Source organism: Ambystoma mexicanum, chromosome 14 (assembly GCF_040938575.1).
Source record: "Ambystoma mexicanum isolate Mex_15411 chromosome 14, UKY_AmexF1_1, whole genome shotgun sequence".
Taxonomy (NCBI): domain Eukaryota; kingdom Metazoa; phylum Chordata; class Amphibia; order Caudata; family Ambystomatidae; genus Ambystoma; species Ambystoma mexicanum.
Window position 1 is genome coordinate 525,676,303 of NC_090940.1, and position 13,727 is coordinate 525,690,029.

Genomic DNA, 13,727 nt, shown 5'->3' on the forward strand with positions numbered 1-13,727 from the left:
CTACATCAGGTTTAGCCCCTTCAAGATACCAGCAACATTTTAGATTTTTTCATTGTTTCCCTCACAAAATCATAACTTTTGTCTTATTTCGGATTATCTTTAGTCCATTTTCCTTTGTGTAACTTTCCAAACACACCATATATCTCTGGAGACCCAGAGGGGTTTGGTCCTTATGGACTGTATCGTCTGCATAGCACAGATAGGTCGCAGGTAGGCCGGCTAGTTTAGGGGGAAAATTACTACAGTTTTCAAATGCATAACATAGGTCATTCAAGTAGAGATTATATAACGTGGGTGCAAGGACACAACCTTGTTTCAAACCCAAGTTTGTATCTATTGGTTGGGTTAGTGTACCTGCTTGAGTTGTTCTTAATGTGACCTTAGTGCCAGTATATAATTCCTTGATAAAATACATGAGTGCCTGATCAATGCCTCAAGAAAGTAGCTTCTCCCATAAGCGTGCTCTATTTACCTGGTGAAATGCACATGTGTAATCCACATAACACACATAGAAGTGAGTACCTTTTTTTTATCTTAGTCTCTGATAGCATTAGCTGAATGGCCCATATTGTACGTGTAGTGCTGCAACCACTACGAAAACCCGCTTTTGTAATATCAATCAACTCGCTACCCTCACACCATTTATTGAGTTGTTTTAAAGGAGTTTTTGCAAAGCTTTGTTACTAGTGTCCAACATCACCAGTAGTCTAAAATTCTTTGGATCGGCTCTCAAGCCTTTCTTATACACTCGTATGAGAATAGAGGATCTTCAGCTTTCTGGGAGGATGCCACTCTTTACAATAACCTTAAAGCCCTGACAGAAAACCTTTGCCCACAGCAAGGGATCCTTTTTAATTACAATATTTGGGAGATTGTCCATCCCTGGTGCTCTAGAGGTCTTTGATTTTATGATCATTTGATATATGTCTTCCTCATCAAAGGACATTTGACCTAGGCCTGTATCCTCTTGTCCACCGTGGGTTTTATCTATTCTTTGCAAGTCTTTCCAATAGGTTTCTTTAATATATTGCACCCAGTAAGCTTCCGTTATATTGGCCATTTCCTGGGGTTAACCTTGTGCCTCAAACCTTGTCTTTTCATACTTTCTGTTACGAAAATAGCATCTAGACTCTTGTCCTGGTTCTGCTTTGCCAAGTACTGAGTCTTAGTAGCTCAGTGCTGTCTGTCAGTGATAATGGATATATCCCCTTATCTAAGAGGGTATTCTGCTTCCTAGTGCATGAATTAACCTTTGCACCTGTACTGTCGTCCTCAAAAGCCCTAATATCCACTTCTTCCATCGAAAGACAATGCGTATTAAAATATCCATTTAGGATCACGGCCCACTCGCCCGACACCTCTTTCAAGAACCATTGCGCCAATGTCTTCACCACCCATCCAGTAGAATTGCCATCTTGCAGGTCATGTAAGGTCATAACCAGCGTCTTAGACTTGGCAAGAGTTAATTGCTAATGATAAGTTCCATTAGATTATTCGTGTTAGTATCACATTTGTGCAAGGCATCTTTATAATCAGTTTTTATCCCTATGCAAAGAGTGCCAAACAGGCGTCCTTCTTTCCCTTCACATGCTGGTTGTGTTATCAGCGTATACCATCTATCAACAAATTCCCCACAGCCCAAGTTTCCTGTAATGTGAATACATCAGCAGAGTTTAGCAGACTCATGCCCTCTGGGTTTGACATAAATGAGTGGAAACCCCTTGTCTTCCATGTTATTAATGTGGTTTCACTACTTGAACTGGTGGGTTAAACATTTGCATTCTGCACATATTTCGCTTGCGTATTGGGGGCGTGGTCTACGCAGTTCTCTCGTGTATCTTGTTGGGTATTGATTTTCCTTGCAGGAAGCGAAGCCATCCCATATGTTTGTAAATTAACCTGCAGCTCGAGACCCAACTGCAGGAACTGGCCAAAGTATACTATCACATGTTGGCCAACCATCAGTGAAACAAGCGTTGCAATAACCCAGTTACTACTGCTTCCCAACTCAGGTAGATCCACCTTTTTAACATCACCTGAGGTTATTATTTGCAGATCTGGTATCAAATGTATCACTTGCAACATGTTTGAGGGATTTATGAAAGGTCTACTGCTAGAAGTTGCACTTTCCATGAAGAGTATGGCATTTAAAGGTAACCAGGTATTTTGTTGTAAATGAACAACCTCCTTCTGTGGTCTTGCACCCATTTTTCTATACCAACTATCAATAGGAGGGGCGTGGCTTTGTTGCTCTTCATGTAAGTATGGCATTTTGTATTTATTTTATTTAAAAAAAAATGTAAATATATTTTTATTGATTTTTGACAAACACATTAATTATACTAAACAGTCTTACAGTTCCGGACACTCCAATAAGTCTACTTTTCAGTTTATTATGTCCAATATTTTGATGTTGTGTGGGCACCATTGCTGCACATAGTCACTTTGGAGGTGTGCCAGCAGGTATCCCCAGTCTCTCGTGAATGCGTCTTGGGCCCCTTGTAGCTTATATGTCACCCATTCCAGGGAAACAAAGTTCCACACCTTTTGCAGCCATTCATAAATTGAGGGTGGCGTTCTTCCCTTCCAGTGCTGAGCTATCACAAGCCAAGCTGCTATAATAAGCATCATAAAGCCCCTATTCTGTGGCATGGTGTCTTTTTTCGGGCCCGGTTCCCACATCCCCGCCATCCAGACCCTTGCCTTTAGTTTTTATGAACCTCTGACCATTTTGCCCGCCTGCACTTTTACCCCTTTGCAAAAGTGCTGTATCACCAGGCAGCTCCACCATATGTGTTTCCAGTCCCCCTTAACTGCACACCCCCTCTAGCATTTATCGGATGCCGTTGGGAACATTGCATAGAGTCTTACTGGTGTATAATGCCACTGAAGCAGTACTTTTTGCCACATCTGTCTGAGTTGTATGGATCGCGTTAGCTTGGGGACTATTCCCCATATGTACTCCCATTGCTTCCTGGTAATTCCCTCCCCTAGAGTCTTTTCCCATCTTGCCATGGAGTTCCACTTAATCTCCTCCCCCGGGTGGTTAGTAATCTATAGAGGTTCGAGACTAGCTTACTTGACCCCGTGTTTATCGTTAGGTACTGCTCAAATGGTGTCAAACATCTTGGGGCCGACTGTCTTATGTGTGGAGCAGAAAGCCAATGCTTGAGTTGTGTATACTGGAATATATCTTTGCTTGTTAACCCCAGGGTCTCTTTGCAATCTTGGAAAGTCTTGTCCCAGGTACATTTCTCTTATCGTCTTGCATCCTGTCCAGTTATGGAACACTGCTGTGGTCATCCCTAGTTGGAATTCTGGGTTCCCAAATATCGGGAGGTAGGCGGAGGGCTGCGTTGACAGGGTCCCTCTCCCTATCACTGCGTCCCATGCTTCCACGCTCGCTGCCATCACCTCAATGATCTTAATATTTGACCATAATAGACCCTGGAGAGGGGTTCCCGCCACCACCCTTTCTTGTTTAGCCCTATGTAAGTTGGGGTGTCTGCTACCCATTCTTTCACTATCCATAAATGAGCCGCTTCATAGTATCTGCGGAAGTGGGGAAGTGGTAAGCCTCCTTGATTTCTGGGCGCCGTTAGCATTAGAATTGCTGCTCTTGGAGGTTTGCGTTTCCATATATAGGTTTTAATAGCTTTATTCAGTGATTTGAAGAACGTTTCTGAGATTCAAACGGGTAATGCCTGGAAATGATACAACAGTTTTGGCAAAACTACCATCTTCGTTGCTACCATACGTCCTCATCAGGATGTCATTAGTGGGTTCCATTTCCCAATGTCCGCTTTGATTTCTCCTAGCAGGTTCGGGAAGTTGGCCTTATACATCACATTCAGTGATGTTGTTAATGTTACCCCTAGATAGGTTATCCCCTATTTAGCCACCTGCAGATGTAATTTCTGGGTTAAAGTCTCTATTGTGTTGTGGTTTGCTGATAGGTTTAGCACCTCTGACTTCTGTCTATTGATCTGAAGACTGTACATTTCCCCAAACCGTTCCAATTCTTCCATAAGTGTTGGTAGGGAGGTTTCTGCGGTTGTGAGTGCCACCAACATGTCATCGACAAAAGCCAGGAGTTTATGCTCCTGTCCTGTCATCTGTATACCCTAAATTCCCTCTGCTGTTCTTATTTTGGCAAGTAAGGGCTCCAAAAAGATTGGAACAGTAATGGCGAAAGTGGGCATCCCTGCTTCGTCCCTCTCCCCAAGATTACCGGGCCTGAGACTATTCCATTAAGGGACACCCATAGTAGGGGTGTTCTGTAGTTGGGCCTAACCATTCTGAGGAAATTTTGTCCAAACCCCATTTGTTCCATAGTACGGAACAGTAGTGTCCACTCTACCCTGTCAAACACTTTCTTTGTGTCTAATGCGACTAGGATGGCCGGTGTTTGTGTTATTTCCATTTTTTCTATCAGGTAACAGACTTTACTTGTGTTGTCAAATGTCTGCTTCATCGGTACACAGCCTGATTGGTCTGGAGCTATGAGTGGTGGGAGAAGGTGTGAGATACTTTCTGCCAGTATTTTTGTGTATAGCTTTGCATCCAAATTTATTAGGGCTATCGGACGGTATGAGCCCGGGAGTTCCGGATTTTTACCCTGTTTTGAGAAGACTACTAGTTTTACCTCGTTTATCGTTTGGGTAATGTTGCCTTTTGCCTTGAATGTATTCAAAAGCGCTGTTAGTCTAAGGGCCAGAATGTCTTGAAACGTCCTGTAAAAGCTGTCCTCGAATGCATCTGGTCCCGGGGCCTTATTTCTCAGTAGGTTTCTGATTGCTTTTGTCACTTTTTCCACCTTTATGTCACCTTCCAGGGATTCTATTTCCTCCCCTGAACTCTGGGGGAGGATGAGACTTTGTAGGAATTCGTCCCTTGCTGTTCTTTATCGGGTTGTCTGACGTGTACAGCTTTTGGTAATACTCCCTAAGGATCTCCCCCATGTCTTTGTCCTTCGTCTTAAGCTGTCCGTTTTTGTCCTGGAGTTTCATTATGGTTCTTTTCCTCTCCCTTGATTTGAGCTGTCTAGCCAGGAGTTTATCTGCCCTGTTTGCCCTCATGTAATACCAATGTTTCAGATATAGGAGTCATTTTTCCACCGTCTTAGTGGGTAGGACACTCAGCTGTCCTTGGAAGTGTCTCAATGCCAGCCATAGTTTTTTGTTCTGTTTCCTGGAAAATTCTACTTGGATCTCTGTCAGCTTCCCTTCCAATTCCTCCTCACAACTGTGTCTCTGTTTATCCTTACCTGCTTTTTGCGCTATTAGGTCTCCCCTTATCACTGCCTTGAATGAGTCCCAGACTATGCCTAGAGGTGGCTCCCCTGTATCATTTTCGGTAAGGTATTGGTCTATTTTCCCCCTAATGGCGTACACTGTCCCCTGGTCCTGTAGCAGTTCCGAGGGGAAGTTCCACTTCCATAACCCCCCCTTACTGTGTCCCCAGTTGAACGTTGCCATGATTGGGGTGTGGTCCGATAGGGAGATGGACCCTATGTCTATGTCTGTGGGCCTCATTACAAGTTTGGAGTCTGCCTCCAAACTCTGGTCCGGGTCTGTGGTCCCTGAATGGGGAAATACCGGGCCATTCTAACCTTGGAGAACCCAGTATTTCCCCATTCAGGGAACATATCCCCATTCCCTTTTCAGCCCCCATAGGGCTCAATGGGAATGGGGAGGGAGCTAACAACCTGCCCGTTAACAACGTGCCCGTTGTTAGCTCGCTGGTCCCCTCGGGGGACCCGCAAAGGACGTCTGGTTCAACCAGACGTCTAGAGCGGGTCCCGCAAGGGAAGCTCGTAATAGGGCGGAATGGGTTTAACGGCACTGGCACCTTTACCGGCGCTGTTAAACCCATTCCGCCTGCCTCGTAATGAGGCCTTGTGAATTTCCCCACTAACCCTTTGGCAGCCTATATGTAGTCTATTCTAGATTGGGAGGTGTGTATTCGGGAGTAGTGAGTGAATCCTTGTCCTTGTCCCCTTATATCCCTCCATATGTCATGTAGTTGTAGCATTTCCATTTTCTGCTTCAAAGTTCTAGATGGTCCCGGTGTCCCTGAATGTGTGGTATTGCTTCTGTCTTTTAGTGGGTCCCAGGCTATGTTGAAGTCCACCATTAATACTACCTCACCCGTAGCAAATCCTTGTAGCCTTCAGAGTGTCCCCCTCAGAAACCCGTCTTGCCCCGTGTTGGGGGCATATATCGTTGCCAGGGTTATTTTCCAGTTGCCCGTTGGCTAGGGTTCCCAGCAGCTGTATTTCCAGACCATCCTGTATCGCTTTCAGTACCCCTGCCCTTTTCTCCCTTGCATTGGCTTGGTAAGTCTGAGAAAACCCTCTTATATTCAAGAGTTTTTTGTCGACTAGCCTGATGTGACTTTCCTGATAAGGTTTAATGTTCGCCTTCATCCTCCTAATCAGCTGTTTGACTTTTTTCCTCTTTATTGGGGTATTTAGCCCCCTCACGTTATGTGTCAGGATTTGTAATGGTGCCATCCTATCTACTTGAAAATAATGCCTCTAATCGTCCGTGTGTCCAGATTCCACATTCCCCCTAATAAGCCCCCAACACCCCACCTGCCCCCCAATTCCTTTCCTTCCCCCAACTTTTTATCCCCCTCCCCTTCCCAACTCCCTGAGGAGGGCCCAGGTTCCTATGACCGCCCTGACGTAGTGTCCATCGCACCCTGGCCCTCTGTCCTCCCAGAGATTTCATCGTGGGGGCTATTAAACCCCACTGTATGTTTCATCAACCATCTTCCAACCCGCCCCTCTTGGGCCGTCTTCCCTTGTCACGGTTACTGTCTGTGTTTCCTCGTTGTGATACTTTATGTTACCCAACCTCTCGCTTCTTGTCTGCCTTTAGTTCTTGTTTTCTCAGACTCGGTCATCCTTGTCTTGTCATTTCTTGTTGGGTGTTTTGCCGCTACTTGTGACCTTTTTCTATTCCCATGGTTTCCTGTGGGGTCTCTCTCCTCTCGATGGACCCTCGTTTGTCCCCTGGGCATCTCCTTGCAGATTAAGAATGTGCTCTCCCTCCTCACATGTGGTGATTCTGTGTGGAGTTCCTTCCCAAGTGATGAGGAGCCCAAAGGAGAAAGTCCATTTGTACCGTATTTGTTTTGAAGTTAAAAAGCATACCAACTGACCCATTTGTCTTCCCTTTTGCAGGGTGACCTGTGCTAGATCTTGATAGAGCTGGACTTCCTCCCCATTGATTCAGACTTGGCCCTCCAGTCTCGCCCTGCGCAGAATTTGTTATTTTTGTTCATATGAGGTTACCGCCACCAGGACATCTCGAGGGCATGCTCCAGGTTCTCCTGCTTTGCACAAGCCCACTCTATGTATTCTGTCGACCTGAACCCTTGGCGTTTGGTCTCTCGGTGGGACCTCTGCGAAGAGTTGTTGGCCATGCTTTTCAGATCCTTGTCTTTGATTTTTTCAGAGAGATTCTTGATTCTGATGTTTGACTTTCGTGATCGATTTGCAAAGTTTTCGGATTGTATTTCTAAGTTGTGCGTTAGACGTGCAAGGTGTTCCATGGTTTCATCTGTTTTCCCAGAGTCCTCTTCCAGCTCTTGAACAGCCCTCTCCACTTTGTCCATCTTTTCTTCCAGTTTGGTCAGGTCCACTCTCAGTTCCTGTACCATTTGTTTTATTTCTGTTTTCAATGTCTCAAATTGCGTTTGAGGCCATAAATGTGTCCTGGAACCCCTTGAGCCAACTTTGCATATCTTCTTTCCGAATTGCCATGTATGCATCTGTGGTGGTATCCTGGTGGTTCGAGCTCTGGCTGTTTCCTATGCCCCGTGAGTTTGTTGCTGGGTCTGTGCCCCACCAGTCCTTTATGCGCGAGGTCTGATTTGTGGGGGGTGTATGTTGTGGCAGCGCCACTATCGTTTCCCCTCTGGTCTTTGACATGAGGCTATTTGGTTTGTATTGTTTTCAATGTCTTAATGATCTCTAGCTGGTAGCCCTCCTCACTCGTAGGTTGGTCTCTGTGGGTCCGCCGCAACACCCGGGGTTCATGTCCTTGAGGATACCGCAATACTCTTCCGGAGCCCCGCCCCTTTCCTGGCGGGGGCTCTTACTCTTAGACCTGTTGGCTTTTCATCAGTACCCCTTGTGCCCATTACTGGATCTCCATGTTATTTTAGTCTATCGGGCTGCAGTCCACTCTTCAGGGCTTCTTCTCCCTTTTTCTCCAGGTCGCTTTCCTCTCCTGGCGCGCCCTCTCTCCTGGTCGGGAACCCGCGTCCCTGCTGTAGTGCAATGGTCTCCCCTGGCCTCTGTTGGAGGGCCCTATGCCATTGTACCTCCGTCCTTGGTTAGTCTGGATCTGGATTGCCCCCTTGTCGTCCTCTCTGTTTGCCCTGTGTGTGGACAGGGGCTTTTACCTCTCCTGCTTGTGAGTGGCTCCCCGTCTTGCTCCTGCTGGTTTTGTCTCCTTGTAGGCCTTTTTGCTGAATTTCAGTTGATGTGCATTCGCGCCTTGCTGTGCGCCTTGCTTACCATTTTCCCGCCTGCCGCAGCAGTCCGCCAGGGGGCTCAACTCAGTGCTCCAAATTTTTTGTGCCCCTTGTGTTTAATTATTGGTGTGGCTGCTTGATGTTAGAGGTCTGCACCTTCCCTGTGGGAGAGGAGTGCCTCACTCACCCTTGGGCACTTCAAGCTTAAGCTCCTCTGTGGCGGGCTGTTCTGTTGATGTTAAAAATTGTTTTTATGTATGAATTGTCTTTTTAAAAAAACAAAGTTCAAATAAAATATTTTGGAATATTAATGTATTTGGTAAAATACAGTGTGATCAATAATAAATACACACTGTATGCAGATGTTGGTTTACTATAATTGCACAGACCTATGTGAGGGGTAACTAGCTCACTCTTTTGTTAGATGCTACATAGTAAGAGTCCAATGGACATATCAAGCCATATATCAAGAATTTGGAGTCGCATGTAGCGAACTGTCGTAATTTGAGTTTTTGACCAGTGCAGGGATGTCTCACAAAATCACCTGTTTGGATGTTGTTGTAATGTCCACATGGAAGACACAGAAATGTGCCATATTTGGGTTTGGATAAGAAAACTTGTTTGGTCTGGGTATTTCTTTCAGCCTTAACTAGGTTGTCTCTGAAGTTTCTTCTACGTGTGTACGCTATCATCGATGGTTTGGGAAAACCTTTTTGTGAGCTGTGGGTCTAGTCTTTTAATTTTCCAGTTTTTCTCTTAATTAATTGATTAATCTGCCCACTTTGTTTGGAAAATGTCATAAGGTGAATGAGAGGTGGATCACTTGTGTATGCGTTGGGAGTTAAAAGATTCTGGGCCTCATTAGGGCTTTGGCAGTAGCCAAGCTGCTATTGGCGGCATGGCTGCCTCCAAAACCGGGTCCGGGTTCCCTGAATGGGGAATTACGGGGCCATTCCGAGTTAGGAGGGCCCGGTAATTCCTCCCTCAGGGAACCCGGGCCCGGACCTTCCCCATTCCCATTCGAGCCCCCATAGGGCTGAATGGGAATGGGTGCAGGGAGCTAACAACGGGCCGATTACGACCGGCCCGTTGTTAGCTCCCTGGTCCTCCCACGGGACCCGGTATGGACGCCTGGTTTTACCAGGCGTCCTTACCGTGTCCTGCGAGGGAACCTCGTAATCAGGCGGAATGGGAATAACGGGTCCGCATTCATTAGCGGACCCCGTCAACCCATTCCGCCTGACTCGTAATGAGGCCCTCTGTCTCGTTTTGATGTTAGTCTTCCTTTTGGCTTCTCCTAATGTCTTAATCGGGTAACCCCTTGGTTTGAATCTGTTAGTGATATCTTGAGTGGCCTCTTGATAAGTCGGTTCATCGGAGATGATCCTACGTATTTTCATGTATTGGATTACTGGTAGATTGTTTTTAAGATGCAGTGGGTGATAACTGCCATAGTGCAGTATATTGTTCACATCGGTCAGTTTACAGTAGATGGAGGTCTTGAGTTTGTTACTGCAGGGGGTCACAAGAGCATCTAGAAAGTGAATGCACGGAGTGCCCATTTCTAGTGTAAATATGATTCTATTGTATCATTCATTGAGGTATATCAAGAATAGCTGTAGTTCTTCATTGGGACCCATCCAGATTCCAAAGATGTCATCGATATATCTTTTCCATTCTCCCAGTTTAGGTTTCCAAGTGGGGTGTTCTAGGATGTGTTCGGTCTCCTAAGCAAAACATAAATAAATGAGCGTATGCAGGTGCCAAGAGGGATGCCATAGATGTGCCCGAGATTTGAAGGTAGTAATCTTTCTGAAATCGAAAGTAATTGTTGTACAGGATAATCTTGGCCAGTTCGATTGTGAAGACTTTATTGGATGGAAAGTATTCTTCACGTAATAAGGCCCACTCAAGGGCATCAAGTCCTTCACTATGGGGTATGGATGTACATAAACTTTGTACGTCCTGAGTGAATAATGTCCAATCAGGGTTGAATTCAGGCAGTTGTTCTAATGCTAATAGAAAGTGTGTGGTGTCTCTTCAATAGGTAGTACTTTTCTGTGGCGTAGGTTGAAGGAGTTTATCCACCTATCTTGCCAGAGGGTCAAAAATACTGTCGGTGGAAGTCACAATTGGTCTCAATGGAGTGACCAGTGGATTCTTGTGGATTTTATGTAACCCGTAAAATACTGGTATGATTGGAAATGTATTAGTCAAGTAATCTTTGGAGCGCTCAGTGATACATTCTTCATTGAGGGCGTTTATGAGAACAATTTCGATAATGGGTGTGATGGTCGAAGTAGGGTCATGATCTAGGACTAGGTACGTATCATTGTCATTAAGTAATGTCAGACATCCCTGATTGTAATATTCGCTGTCCATAATCACAATCACACCTCCTTTGTCTGCAGGTTTGATTGTGATAGATTGGTCTTCTGCTAGTTGTTTAAGTGAAGTATGTTGATGTTTTCTAAGGTTGTGTTCTCTGATGTCGAAGTATTTGATAGATTTCCAATCTTTGATCATACAGTTCTCAAATAGATCTAGAGCAGAGATTTTCACACTGGGCATAAATGTGCTCTTGGATTTCATTTCTAAGTAGTCAAATGTTTTCGATCTTTCTTCCAAAGTTAGTAGTGAATCAAAGAAGACTTTAAGCCTAATTTTTCTTGTGAGTTTGGCTACATTAATGTGTTCATCAAATAATGTAGTGTTGTTAGTGCGAACAAATGGTAGTCCTAGATTAAGTAGATCCATATCTTGTTTAGATATTATGCATTGGTAAATGTTGACCACTAGTTCACTTATTTTTTCTTTCCCCTTAGTTTTCTTGTGTCCTAAAAAAGGACGTGTATCTGTGGATGTCGTTGCACTGCCTATTGGTGGTAAGATAGGTGTAGGATGTCCTTCTACTGGAGTATCTGTCGTGGGCAAATTGGTGTGGGGTTCGGACCCACTATCTGATGTATCACTAGATGGAACTGTTTCTTCACCTGTGTTTTTCTGTTATCTTGGTTGAGAAGCCCGAGTGGAGAAAAGGGCAGAGGTCTGCTAATGCTGTTTTTGCTGTGTGCTGTGCCGTGCCACATATTTACCTTGTGGAAGCTATCCTTCATCGTTCATCTACTGCTGCAGTGAGCCGTGCAAGTGAGAGCAGAGCTACACAGAGTTACACCGTGCTGCAGCTGTAGTGCCCACGGAGAGTACAACGTGAGGAAAGCAACTACATGGCCCCTCTAATCCTGCAGCTGAGGCAGGACACGCCCACCAGGAAGTGTGAGAGAAAATCAGACCCATCAGCCCTTGTGGCGAGAAGCCCGAGTGGAGAAAAGGGCGGAGGTCTGCTAACGCTGTTTTTGCTGTTTATGCTGGCCGTGTTGACTGGAGACTGGACCCGTACAGGTGAGGTCTGTCATAGTTCAATACTCCAGCCTAGGCTCAAACAATCAAATGAGTGCAGCCGGATTTAGTGTAGAGGAGTCAACTGGGAAACTGAAGGTGGAGTGTGCCAGAGCGTGTTTCCCGAGTTCCCAGGTGCCTTTTGCAGAGTCGAGAAGCAGAGTCAGTCAGTTGGCTACAGTCTGCTACGGGCTCGGCGCTTTCTGTGCACCTATTTCTGCCCTGTTTGCCAGTCCTTGATGACCGCAAACTCGGGGCCCTAGACAAAAAGGAAGACAATACAGCATCGTCGGATGCTTAACCCTTGGACTTCCATGAAAGCGGCAACTGGAAACAGGCCAGCTAAGGTAAGTGAGCGGGGAGAGGGTGAGCCTATCCCGAAGCCAGTTAGTGTTCCTCCTCCCTCAGACTCACCACCATCCATGTTTACAGACGCAAATAACAAACAAACTGAAATGTCTGTTGAATTAGATATTAACTTGGCCCAACCAAACAGGTCTTGTGAGGGGGGAGTTAGCATGCATGAAGTAAATTCTCCCCGCCTCCTGCCTCCCCGCTCTCAGCCCCATGCATTAGTGGACTTTTATTGTCAAATGACACATCTGTTTGCAAGTTGAATCATCCATCATCGCTTGAGCTCGAGCACCAGCCCGAGCAGAACATTAACGCTAAAGGAAAAATCATACAAACGATTGTCCCGGCAACAAGTCCCGAGGTTTTTTATTCTCCTTTCGATTTGACTGACGTCGAGATGATTGAAGCAGAAAATACAAATGTAAACACTACAAACGTGCTTGTTCATACATCAGACCAATTACACGACCCTTCCGGGCCACCTGTCATCCAAGACGCGATCCCGACCAAGCCTACAGACACGTCAGCTGTTCTGAGCATGCCAACCGTCAGTTCTATTTGTGATGGCAATTCCAAAATGGCCAAAATGGCCAACATCATGAGCGAATCTTGTGGCCCACGTGGCCCCTGCTTAATGCCAGAGCGCACCTCACTTCAAACAATGTCTTCGACAATGCCAGATCCAAGAAAGAAGACCCATGGCATATCTCAACGAGGGTCAATGAACATCGTGATACAAACGCTTAACCTGTTAAAGCTGCCTGAAACCACCTCGTGCATTGCAAATGAACTTTTCAGATTTGAAAACCATCGATCGTTAGACATGGAAGTACATCGGGAGGGCAACGAAGTTTTAACTAACTTACCGTATGGTGAGCTGTCCACCATGACCAATGTGCACAATGCAGTTGATTACAAAGCAAAAAAAGATAACATGGGTCTCCTCACTGCAGGACCTGAACTGCGCTTGATGGCACAACTGGATGCTGACTATGCGACGGCCAAGAAAAAACTGTTAGTATACCACGAGCAACGACAATCAAATATTTATTTATTTATTTATTTATTTATTACATTTGTTACTCGCCCAGACCCTAGGGTATCACGGCGAAAGATACAGGAGAGTTAAACTCATTATTATACAATGTTGCAGTTACAATACAAATAATACATTTTTCTTTATACATAGGTTACAAGATATCATGTAGTCATATACCAGATTCCAATTGGTCAGTTAGCCCTTCCCATTTTGTTTCAGCCTTATTTGCAGTACAGCGGCTGCCCTAAGCAGTGTAGTTGGTCATGGGAGGGTAGGGCTTGAGCGGTTAATATTTATCGAATAACCAGGTTTTCAATGCTTTTTTGAATTTTCGTAAGGAATCCTCGTTTTTGATACTCAGAGGTAGTGCGAAGGGGCTAGAACTTTGAAACTACTTCCTCCTGCTCTGCTGTATTTGTATTGAGGAACTTCTAAGAGGGCCAGATTA